We start from the raw sequence: 13,306 nt of genomic DNA on the forward strand, positions 1-13,306 counted from the left end.
GATTTATATCATCAGCGAACACAAATATGTTATAAAAACCGTTATTTCTGAACGTTCTCTGAACCTTCAACACGTCAGGGTTTTAAACGTTCTAAAGACGTTTGTGTGAACGTTAAGGGAACATTCCATTCCTCAAACATTATGGGGACGTTATTTTTAAACAATACTTTAATATGTTCTCTGAATGTTACTTTTGAATGTTATAAACATATTCCAAGAGATTTAAACACTTTACAGCCTCTAAATAAACATATATAGCAGCGCAATAGAGCGAATAGTGCTAAACGTGCGGAGGTTTATTGAGAAGAGTGCGGATGAACTGTGTGTGTCCACTTGTCCTCCTCTGGTTTGGTCTTCATCTCCAGGATTCTCATTTGAATGTGCTTGAACCTCCACCACTGCTTGAATCAAAGGCTGACTGGGAGTCCTTTATTTCTCAAGACTTCCTTTCTTTCAGAAGAACAATGAATGTTCACCGAGGAACCAAACGCAGTTGTGTTCCCTCACTCGCTCAAACTTCAGTTCTTCTCCAGGAACACACACTTGACGAGACTCAACTCAGTTTCATCTTTGATCTTTGAAGTAAAAAAACAAGCACTTGCATTAATAAAGTTCATTTATGGCTTTCATCTGAGAGTATTAACTTCAGAAGATCAATGACGGTTCATTTCCTTTTCATATATAATTGTCTCCTTTTTGATTAACAGATTAATGCAGGATGACATCATTCAGAGATAAATACATCTGACAGGGAACGTTCTGGCAAGGTTTTCTCAACGTTATGAACAAACATTATTTCACCGTGCATCAATATTGGAACTTTTTTCTGAAAGATTTTGTTCGTGTGACGTTTTTTAAATGTTTGGCTACTTGTTTCAGAACGTTCAGAGAACATTCAAAAGTAACGTTCAAAATCAATGTTCCCATTATGTTTGAAGAATGGAATGTTCCCTTAACGTTCAAATAACCATCTTTAGAACATTTAAAACCCTGACGTGTTGAAGGTTCAGAGAACATTCAGAAATAACGGTTTTTATAACATAGTTGTGTTCGCTGGTGATATAAATCTTGAACATTCCATTGCATCATTGTTCAAACATGAGAATGCTACTTTTGAATGTTCTCTGGACGTTCTGAAACAAGTAGTAATAACATTTAAAAACGTTATACGAACAAAATAGTTTCAGACCAAAAGTTCCATGAACGATATATTAATAAGATTTTCCCTTCAAAGCATTCAAAGGACCGCATAATAGGCTCCTAATAATAGGCCTACTAATGATGATGATAATTTGTCCTGTAAATCCTGATGGTTTTATGAAAGACTTCCCTCTCTGTATATGGGGTCATTTCCCCTCCGCAGGGTCTGAAAGGCTCTAAATGATGGCGAATAATGGAATAATAAAATCACAAAATAATAAAGTGTGTGAGTAAATCAGTCGCTCCGGAAGGCGCGCGGATCCCCGCGGATTCCCGCCATGCAGATGTTAAACGCGCGCGCGGGGTGTTCTGCATGAGAAAGACGCGCGCAATAAACTCCAGCAGAGCCACAGATCCTCGTGTTCTCCTTTCACTGCGAGATTAGAGTTAAATAGAGATACACGAACACGGAGAGAGAGAGAAGACAAAAGTCTAAGGAGACTCGACCTTCTGTTTTCACGTGTCTATAACGTCTGAAATAAATAATGAGTCTCCAAACTACTATCATTAAATAAATGAAGTGAATTATAATCATTACAGTATTATTACAGATAGATAAAAAGAGGACATTATACATTTCTATAGGCTAATGCATTTCATTTATAGTTAAACGATAACACATTTTGGATTCAATATCAAAACATTACTGTGTTGTTTTATTCCATTTTAATTATTATATATGGTTTGTATTTTATTATAACTTAACATTTGACATAAAATGCATTATATTGTAGAGAGAGAGAGAGAGAGAGAGAGAGAGAGAGAGAGAGAGAGATTGTGTGTGTGTGTGATAGAGAGAGAGAGAGAGAGAGTGTGTGTTAAAGTCTCGTTATGCTCCGTTAGCAGACATGTGAGACACAACTAAACATCACAATATACACAGCAAATGGTGTGTGTGTGTGTGTGTGTGTGTGTGTGTGTGTGTGTGTATTAGCGTTTCCGAAATGAGTTCACAGGTACATACGAGGTGCTTGTGTGTGTGTGTGTGTGTGAGGTGTGTTATCTTCACGCTGATGGTGCTTCACACCTGCGCGCGCATCCGCTGAGAATGGGAATCCATCATCAGTCGATCATGAGCTCTTTGCATTTCATCATGAGGTGATAACAGAAGATGTTACACACTCATTCACGGGGAAACCACAGAAACCGCGTCTTATAATGAGTGTGTATTCTGACAGAAGAGTTTGTCTTTTCTTACGTTCAAATCATGCGCTTGCACAAGTTACTAAAATATCAGAATAACCAAAATAGCCTATCATTCATTTACAATGCAACTGATTTGAACTAAAGTACATTTTTTGAATATGGTGATCAAACAAAACCATTGTATTTCCTTAAAATACAACATTTACGGACCAACTGATAGTATTATATAATAATATACTATTGCATGTTTTGTCAGGTGTAAAAGAAAAAAAAATTGACTTAACTTAAAAAAACTGAGGAAACCAGTTGCCTTAAAATTAAATAAACTTTTGTAATGTTTAAAAACAATTCTATAATGTGGAATTGACAAGTTAACATAACTTATTTTTTTTCAATTAAGCATTGAGTTTATTTACTTAATAATTTTAAGGCAAGGGGTTTACTAATTTTTTAAGTGATCTAAACACTTTTAGCAAAATTATGTTGTAAAAACGTGTGAACAATGTTTCTAAAAGGTTAAAAGGCAGCCTAATAAGAAAGTTATCTGTTGTTTAAATGCTTTATTATTTTAATATGTTTTGAATCTGTATTTTGCAGAGGTTTCTCCAGCAGAACATGCAGGGATCCGGTTCTGAAGCTTGTTCAGTTTTCCAGAAGCGTGTGTGTTCAGAGGATCTCACGACATGTCTGGGTGTCGCAGCACGAATGCACTGATAATGCAGTAATAACGAGGAACAGATGAAGTTAACAGGTCTCTAACAGACAGAATTACTCATGTAATATGCAAACGCTCGCATATTAGCCCAGGACTGAGACAGACTGTTGTAAGACACTGGTGTGAACTGAAGGCCTTCGCTTTGCTTTCTCACCTCGACTGAACGTCAGAGACACAATCACACACTCTCTACACATCTCTGCTCTTTCCCAGTGGAAACACAAACGCTCGAGATGCCAGTGATGTGAACTCAAGCATTATATATTGCAGTGTTTGACTCATTCGTGTCTGTAGTTATACATGCCCTGCTGGAAAACATACATGCTGAGTATACTTGCAGCCAGACTACTTCACTACTTCAAGTGTGTGAATGATTAGTTAACTTGAAGTGTGCTAAACTCATTTTGTACTAAGTGCATTTTAGTAAAGCATAACTTTAAGTGTATTTAGTGTATTTTTGTGTGCTAAATTTGAACAACTTCAAGTATACTTTAAGTATATGCCTGTGTAGGGAGTAATTACATGCTTGATTAGTGATATTAAAGTGTACTTTATAAAGTACATTACAAATTCATTACGAGTGTCTTCGAAACATAAGTGATATATCATAAGTGTTTTATATTTGAGTAAAAAGTATTTGCTCAGTAATGCCTGTGGCTTATTCCAAATACTACAAATTGCACACTTTGTCTTCAGTCACAAATGCACATTAATAAACAAATATTACTTAGCTATATTTTGTACAATATACTATAGTAAACTATAATGTATTTTGAAAGTATACTTTCAATGCATTGTTACAATGATCATTTTCAACACATAGTTAAAATTATACCTAAAATATATTTTTAAGTAAAGTGCAGATCAATACACTTTTAAAAAAATAAACAGAATTTTCACTTCAAGTATATTTTTCTAAAATCTATTTTACATATATTTAATTTTATTCTATTCTATATTCTATGCTATTTTAAATATATGTACAATTATTTTAAAGTGTGTTAAAAGTTGTATTGTGAAAATAGGTAAAAGCATGATGCTAATATACTTAAAAGGTAGTAAAAAAAATGAGTTAGTATATTTCATCAATAATAACTGAGACCTCCAGCTGAAAGAGCAATAAAATCAGCACTCGTTCTCTCGGATCTGTTAATGTTGTTCTAGATCTTGTTTAGCACTTTCAGCAAGACTCTCACAACGCTTTTGTTTACAAGGTAAAGGATGTGTGTGTTTGTTTTCGAATGGTTTATGCGTCACACTCTCTTCACACAAACACTGATCAAATGACCAATGCTTTGGGTTTCTGTACGTTCTCTGAGCGTTCAAAACATTCCAGATCATCCTTCGTTATGTGAACGTTAAGGAAATATTTAATTTGATCATTCTCCAAACATTATAGGAACTTTTCTTTAGAATGTTCTCTGAACGTTACTTTAGAATGTTCTCTGAACGTTACTTTTGAATGTTCTCTGAATGTTACTTTAGAATGTTCTCTGAATGTTATTTTTAAATGTTCTCTGAACGTTACTTTAGAATGTTCTCTGAACGTTACTTTAGAATGTTCTCTGAACGTTACTTTAGAATGTTCTCTGAATGTTACTTTTGAATGTTCTCTGAACGTTACTTTAGAATGTTCTCTGAACGTTACTTTTGAATGTTCTCTGAACGTTACTTTAGAATGTTCTCTGAATGTTACTTTTGAATGTTCTCTGAACGTTACTTTTGAATGTTCTCTGAACGTTACTTTTGAATGTTCTCTGAATGTTACTTTAGAATGTTCTCTGAATGTTATTTTTAAATGTTCTCTGAATGTTACTTTTGAATGTTCTCTGAATGTTACTTTAGAATGTTCTCTGAATGTTACTTTAGAATGTTCTCTGAATGTTACTTTTGAATGTTCTCTGAATGTTACTTTAGAATGTTCTCTGAACGTTACTTTTGAATGTTCTCTGAATGTTACTTTAGAATGTTCTCTGAATGTTATTTTTAAATGTTCTCTGAATGTTACTTTTGAATGTTCTCTGAATGTTACTTTAGAATGTTCTCTGAATGTTACTTTTGAATGTTCTCTGAATGTTACTTTAGAATGTTCTCTGAACGTTACTTTAGAATGTTCTCTGAATGTTACTTTAGAATGTTCTCTGAACGTTACTTTAGAATGTTCTCTGAATGTTACTTTAGAATGTTCTCTGAACGTTACTTTTGAATGTTCTCTGAATGTTATTTTTAAATGTTCTCTGAATGTTACTTTAGAATGTTCTCTGAGCGTTACTTTAGAATGTTCTCTGAATGTTACTTTAGAATGTTCTCTGAACGTTACTTTAGAATGTTCTCTGAATGTTACTTTAGAATGTTCTCTGAATGTTACTTTAGAATGTTCTCTGACTGTTATTTTTAAATGTTCTCTGAATGTTATTTTTAAATGTTCTCTGAATGTTACTTTAGAATGTTCTCTGAACGTTACTTTTGAATGTTCTCTGAATGTTATTTTTAAATGTTCTCTGAATGTTATTTTTAAATGTTCTCTGAATGTTACTTTTGAATGTTCTCTGAACGTTACTTTTGAATGTTCTCTGAATGTTATTTTTAAATGTTCTCTGAATGTTACTTTAGAATGTTCTCTGAATGTTATTTTTAAATGTTCTCTGAATGTTACTTTTGAATGTTCTCTGAACGTTACTTTAGAATGTTCTCTGAACGTTACTTTTAAATGTTCTCTGAACGTTACTTTAGAATATTCTCTGAACGTTACTTTAGAATGTTCTCTGAACGTTACTTTAGAATGTTCTCTGAACGTTACTTTTGAATGTTCTCTGAACGTTACTTTTGAATGTTCTCTGAACGTTACTTTAGAATGTTCTCTGAACGTTACTTTAGAATGTTCTCTGAACGTTACTTTAGAATGTTCTCTGAACGTTACTTTTAAATGTTCTCTGAACGTTACTTTAGAATGTTCTCTGAACGTTACTTTAGAATGTTCTCTGAACGTTACTTTAGAATGTTCTCTGAACGTTACTTTTGAATGTTCTCTGAACATTACTTTAGAATGTTCTCTGAACGTCACTTTAGAATGTTCTCTAAACGTCACTTTAGAATGTTCTCTGAACGTTACTTTAGAATGTTCTCTGAACGCTACTTTAGAATGTTCTCTGAACGTTACTTTTGAATGTTCTCTGAACGTTACTTTTGAATGTTCTCTGAACGTTACTTTTGAATGTTCTCTGAACGTTACTTTAGAATGTTCTCTGAACGTTACTTTAGAATGTTCTCTGAACGTTACTTTAGAATGTTCTCTAAACGTCACTTTAGAATGTTCTCTGAACGTTACTTTAGAATGTTCTCTGAACGCTACTTTAGAATGTTCTCTGAACGTTACTTTTGAATGTTCTCTGAACGTTACTTTAGAATGTTCTCTGAACGTTACTTTAGAATGTTCTCTGAACGTTACTTTAGAATGTTCTCTGAACGTTACTTTTGAATGTTCTCTGAATGTTACTTTAGAATGTTCTCTGAACGTTACTTTAGAATGTTCTCTGAACGTTACTTTAGAATGTTCTCTGAACGTTACTTTAGAATGTTCTCTGAACGTTACTTTAGAATGTTCTCTGAACGTCACTTTAGAATGTTCTCTGAACGTTACTTTAGAATGTTCTCTGAACGTTACTTTAGAATGTTCTCTGAACGTTACTTTTAAATGTTCTCTGAACGTTACTTTAGAATGTTCTCTGAACGTTACTTTAGAATGTTCTCTGAATGTTACTTTTGAATGTTCTCTGAACGTTACTTTTGAATGTTCTCTGAACGTTACTTTTGAATGTTCTCTGAACGTTACTTTAGAATGTTCTCTAAACGTCACTTTAGAATGTTCTCTGAACGTTACTTTAGAATGTTCTCTGAACGCTACTTTAGAATGTTCTCTGAACGTTACTTTTGAATGTTCTCTGAACGTTACTTTTGAATGTTCTCTGAACGTTACTTTAGAATGTTCTCTGAATGTTACTTTTGAATGTTCTCTGAACGTTACTTTTGAATGTTCTCTGAACGTTACTTTTGAATGTTCTCTGAACGTTACTTTTGAATGTTCTCTGAATGTTACTTTAAAATGTTCTCTGAACGTTACTTTAGAATGTTCTCTGAATGTTACTTTAGAATGTTCTCTGAACGTTACTTTTGAATGTTCTCTGAATGTTACTTTAGAATGTTCTCTGAACGTTACTTTAGAATGTTCTCTGAACGTTACTTTTGAATGTTCTCTGAACGTTACTTTAGAATGTTCTCTGAACGTTACTTTAGAATATTCTCTGAACGTTACTTTAGAATGTTCTCTGAACGTTACTTTTGAATGTTCTCTGAATGTTACTTTAGAATGTTCTCTGAATGTTACTTTTGAATGTTCTCTGAACGTTACTTTTGAATGTTCTCTGAACGTTACTTTTGAATGTTCTCTGAACGTTACTTTAGAATATTCTCTGAACGTTACTTTAGAATGTTCTCTGAACGTTACTTTAGAATGTTCTCTGAACGTTACTTTTGAATGTTCTCTGAACGTTACTTTAGAATGTTCTCTGAACGTTACTTTTGAATGTTCTCTGAACGTTACTTTTGAATGTTCTCTGAACGTTACTTTAGAATGTTCTCTAAACGTCACTTTAGAATGTTCTCTGAACGTTACTTTAGAATGTTCTCCGAACGCTACTTTAGAATGTTCTCTGAACGTTACTTTTGAATGTTCTCTGAACGTTACTTTAGAATGTTCTCTGAACGTTACTTTAGAATGTTCTCTGAATGTTACTTTTGAATGTTCTCTGAACGTTACTTTTGAATGTTCTCTGAACGTTACTTTAGAATGTTCTCTGAACGTTACTTTAGAATGTTCTCTGAACGTTACTTTAGAATATTCTCTGAACGTTACTTTAGAATGTTCTCTGAACGTTACTTTAGAATGTTCTCTGAACGTTACTTTAGAATGTTCTCTGAACGTTACTTTAGAATGTTCTCTGAACGTTACTTTAGAATGTTCTCTGAACGTTACTTTAGAATGTTCTCTGAACGTTACTTTAGAATGTTCTCTGAATGTTCTGAAACAAGTAGTAACATTTATAAGACATCAGACTAATGTCCAACTGAAACTATGAACTGGGAATTACTGATTAATGAATTTACTGTCCCGGCCAAAGTACGAACTGAGGGAGTGTGAGAAAAGAGAAAAAGGAAGGATGTGCGATTGAAGATAAACTAATTAAATATATAGAATAAAATATAAAAATAAAATCCAGTTCAAAACAGTGACATTAACTATAATACATCAATGATTTGAGACACATTTGAGACATTATTGAGATCTCTTCTGAAATGTTTGTCAGAGTCGTGATTTGCATATATTTGACCGCTGAATGCCGCCATTGACCAACCACAATAAAGCAATGAAATAATTGTATTATTTACACATTTCAGGGACCTGACTTTTTTTTTACTGTTTTATATACAAAAAAATAAAAGAAAAAATGACAGGCAGTTTAATGGTGATCGTGATTAATATATACACTGCCGTTGAAAAGTTTTGGATCGGTAAGATTTTTAATGTTAATAAAAGAAGTCTCTTCTAAAAATACAACAAAAACAGTGATATTGTTAAATATTATGACAATTTAAAATAACTGTTTTCTATTTAAATATATTTTAAAATGTAATTTATTCCTGTGATTCAAGTCTTCAGTGTCACATGATCCTTCAGAAATCAGTATAATATGATGATTTGATGCTCAAGAAACATTTATGATTATTATCAATGTTGAAAACAGTGTACAATTTTTTCAAGGATTCTTTGATGAAAAGAAAGTTAAAAAAAACAGCATTTATGTGAAATAGAATCTTTTTGTAACATTATAAATGTCTTTACTGTCAATTTTGATCAATTTAATTCATCCTTAATAAATAAAAATATTGATTTCTTTAATTTCTTTCCCCGCAAAAATAAAACCTCTTACTGACCCCGAACTTTTGAACGGTGCTGTTTAATGTTACAAAAGATTATATTTCAGCTAAATGCTGTTCTTTTGAACTTTCTATTCATCAAAGAATCCTGAAATAAAAATGTAAATAACTGTTTTCAACACTGATAATAATCATAAATGTTTCTTGAGCATCAGATCATCATATTATAGTGATTTCTGAAGGATCATGTGACACTGAAGACTGGAGTAATGATGCTGAAAATTCAGCTTTGATCACAGGAATAAATTACACTTTACTGTATATTCACATAGAAAACAGCTGATTTACATTCTAATAATAGTAGACAATATTACTGTTTTTTGTGTGTGTATTTTTAATCAAATAAATGCAGCCTTGGTGAGACTTCTTTTTACAAAATGATCTTACCAATCCAAAATGTTTGACTGGTAGTGTATATCAGTATTTATTCAGCATGTATAGTGTTTCAGTCCAGATGTGTGTTTAATTCTCAATCATCATTCAAAAGGAGCACAATCTCTCCCACTGAATATAAATACATCATTCCCCAGCAGAAGCTAAACGTCAATAAATGTTGTTGATGTTGTTATTCAGTACTGGTATTGTGTTCAGACAGTGACCCTACACTGGAAACGAGACCCGAGTCTGAGTCAAACACGTCAAACACCGCGTGAAACACTAGGCCACGCCTCTCCAACCACCAGCCACGCCCATCACATGATGATATCACACCTGAGGAAAGAACCAATCACACTTATATGAATCATAACAACACAACCTGAAACCCTAAAATTATACTTCACTTTTTTTTTTGTCCTGAAAGAGTATTTTATTTTGTTTTGATAATATTTTTTCTATTTTTGAATGCAATTTTTTGGCAGGTTTTTTTATATTATTTACCTTTAAATACTAAATACTGGATTTAATCAATAAATAATAAATAAATAAATTGTAATTTTAGCACATTCCCCATACTCTTTCAACTTAAATTCTAAAAAACCTTTTAATTCATGGTGTCTTTACTGACCCTGTTAAATAAATAATATATCATGATATTTCATAACTCTAGATGGGCTTAAATCTCTATTTTGGAGCAAATGAGCTGTTCCTCTGGGTCCTAAAGTCAGTTTCTCTTCAGAATGCATTCAGATACACATGTAGACATTATGAAATAATTTTTTGGTAAAGTTTTAGCCTTTTTAGTTTGAAGTTTGAGCATTTTTAGGTTTTTTACTGAAGTGTTATGGGCAGTGGGCAGGTCTAATGGACCTGTACGGGAGAGTAAGACGACCCCGCCCTACCACGCCCTACCACAAGTCATAGGGGCTCACCTTAGGCAAGTGACAGTACCCCTTTTGCCTCCCAACTATGGGTCAAACAGTAGATGTCAATTCGGCAGCAGGAGTTGGCAGCTGTTGTAGAGCATTGGAACGTTTTCCTGGTTGGTCTACCACAGCTTTCTCGGTGGGCGGATGATCCTTTACGGGACAACGGTCAGCGAGTATAAGGCCAAGTTAGCAGGCTACTGCGGGGCGATCCTGCGTTGCTCTTGACTGTCGTGCTTGCACTCCGTCAGATTCAGTGGCGTAGGACCAAGAGGGAGGCGTTTGTCCTGGGCAAACATCCGTCTTCTGTATTCTGCCCTGGCACTCGGTGCTATAGCATGCATGGAAAGTCATACACATATTCAACGACTGGCAAATCGGGAGCCCTTGTACTCAAGGGATGTCGTTGCTCGGCAGGACACGCGTGCAAGGCAGGCGCGGTCAGGTCGACATTCTGCAACTGCCTCCTCTTCTCTGAATTTGGCGTGCTGGAACATCAGAAGTCTTGGGGTGCACTCCGACCTCAACAGTGCTCCTCGGAAATCAGCCGTCATTGACTGTGAACTATTTCGCCTCAGAGTGGATATTGCTGCTATAAGCGAGACTTGGCTGTTGGATAGTGGCTCTGTGCGCGATAGGAACTACACCATTTTCTGGTGTGGTCATGCAGACGACCATCGTCCAATGCATGGAGTCGGCTTTGCTGTGCGGAACACCCTGCTGTCCACCGTCTCTCAACCAACTGCTTGCTCTCCACGCCTAATGTCCATGCGGATGTCACACTCACCTGGCTTTCTCACTCTCCTCTCTGCCTATGCACCCACTCTTGGCACGACCCTTGAGGACAAGGAAGCCTTTTATGCCCACGTTAGCGAGGTCATTCGTTCCGTCCCGGCCGGGGAGGATTTAGCTCTGCTTGGGGACTTCAATGCCAGAGTTGGAGGGGATGTCACTGTCTGGAGGCCAATCTTGGGTCATTTTGGGATTGGTAGCATCAATGACAATGGCCAACGTCTCCTTGAGTTGTGCGCTGCTTATGGTCTATGCTTACCGGGATCCTTCTCATCTGGAACTATTAGATCCAAGGTTACCTGGATGCATCCCCGGTCCAAACACTGGCAACAACTTGATCACATTATTGTCAGGAGGAGCCAACTCAACGCTGTCAAGAGGTACAGGAGTATGCACTCTGCAGACTGTGACACCGACCACGCCCTTGTCCGCTGCACTCTAAAACTCACCCCAAAGAAGATTCACAGTGCCACTCCAAAGCCCACTCCAAAGCTAAACATTGAGCTCATGCGGAAACATGAATACGTGGCAAGTTTCCATGCACGTATGGAGGGCCTTCCCTTCAGAGTTGACGGCACTCCTGAAAACACCTGGGCCGAGCTAAGAGCTTCCATGACGGAGGCTGCATCTGAGGTCTTCGGACTTTGTAGAAGGAAACAGCCGGATTGGTTCCTTGCAAGCTCTGCTATTCTGCTCCCGGCCCTAGCTGACAAGCGTGCTGCCCGTCTCAGTGCTCTCCAAGACAGTAATGACTCCACCATTGCTCACTATCGTAAGGCCAGGAATGACGTCAAGCATCTTACACGCCAGGCCTACGAGCAGTACTGGCAGGACCTCAGTGAGAAGGTAGAACGGTGTGCAAGTACTGGGGACATACGCGGCATGTACAGCGGCATCAATGAGGCTCTGGGTCCTAGAGCGAAAAAAACAACATCTTTGCGAGCCACTGATGGCTCCGTTGTCAACGACCTCCCAGGCCAGCTTGGTAGATGGGTCGAGCACTACAGCTTGCAGTATGCCACTCCTTTGGACGCCAACTTGAACGCTGTTTCTGCTGCTGTACCACAACTACCTGTCCTCAACGAGCTGGATACGGAGATCTCAGCAATGGAAATAGAGCATGCGATTGCAGCTCTGAAGAACAACAAGTCACCGGGCAGCGATGGAATTCCAGCGGAGCGCGAGGAAAGGAAGCGAGGAAAGGAAACGAGGATGCACAAATAAGAAATGAGAAGCACCCCCTGACAGGATCACTCCTCCATACTCCTCCATAGGCTTCTTCAGGGATTGAAACTTGCCGGCCTCGGAAACTTATTATAGACATCCAGGGGCGGTTTCTTCATTAGGGCGATTGGGCGACGCACCACCAAAGTGTGAAAGGGACTTTTTCAATCACATTCACAATCTCATTCAACCACAGAGTTACGCTAGCCGTCACTGTACCTCTGGATATAGTCCAATCAGCGTCATGTCACGTTCTGTGGAGTACCGCCTCTTTTTGGGCGATTTCACTCTGGCTGAGAATCGCTCAGAGTGTTCCCATAGACTTACATTCAAAGACGTTTTTTTTCGAACTGCAGGCACTGCAATGCATTTTCTATGGGTTCCGGGAGGGCTCGCACTAACCTGCTTACGTCATCATACGTATCCTTAACTTGAGCAGCGATTGGTGGGAACAAACATACACTATTAAAAATCTTTAAGATTAAGTGACAAATAATATTTCAAAACAATTTTGAATTTGAACAACAAGAAAAGATGAAATACTACCTTAATATCTTTATCAAATGTGATTAAAAAAATAAAAATAAAAAAGAGAACTAGAGTGAGAGAGACTGTTGGGACATCTCGCGAGTTGAGGCCAGTTGAACTTGAACAACGTCATGGTGAACGCAGTTAATTCTATCGTGTCATTAAAAGAAATGCCATTCAACCGTCGTAGTAATCAGGACCACGGCTCATTTCAGGAGCAGGAGCAGGTAACAATATAGCAACAGGAAAAACAAGATCTAGGAGGGCCTTGGGAGAAGAAGACAAGCAGAGGGCTGTCCAAGGAGGTATTTATTGCTGACCAATTAAATACTGGAGTGTTGGAAAATCTAACTTTGTTTTTACAATCAGTTTAGGAAAGGATGGTAACAGTCTTTTTTACTCC

This window comes from Siphateles boraxobius, unplaced genomic scaffold (genome assembly GCF_051911475.1).
Source record: "Siphateles boraxobius isolate OS27281-9 unplaced genomic scaffold, OSU_SipBor_1 82, whole genome shotgun sequence".
NCBI classification, from domain to species: Eukaryota; Metazoa; Chordata; class Actinopteri; order Cypriniformes; family Leuciscidae; genus Siphateles; species Siphateles boraxobius.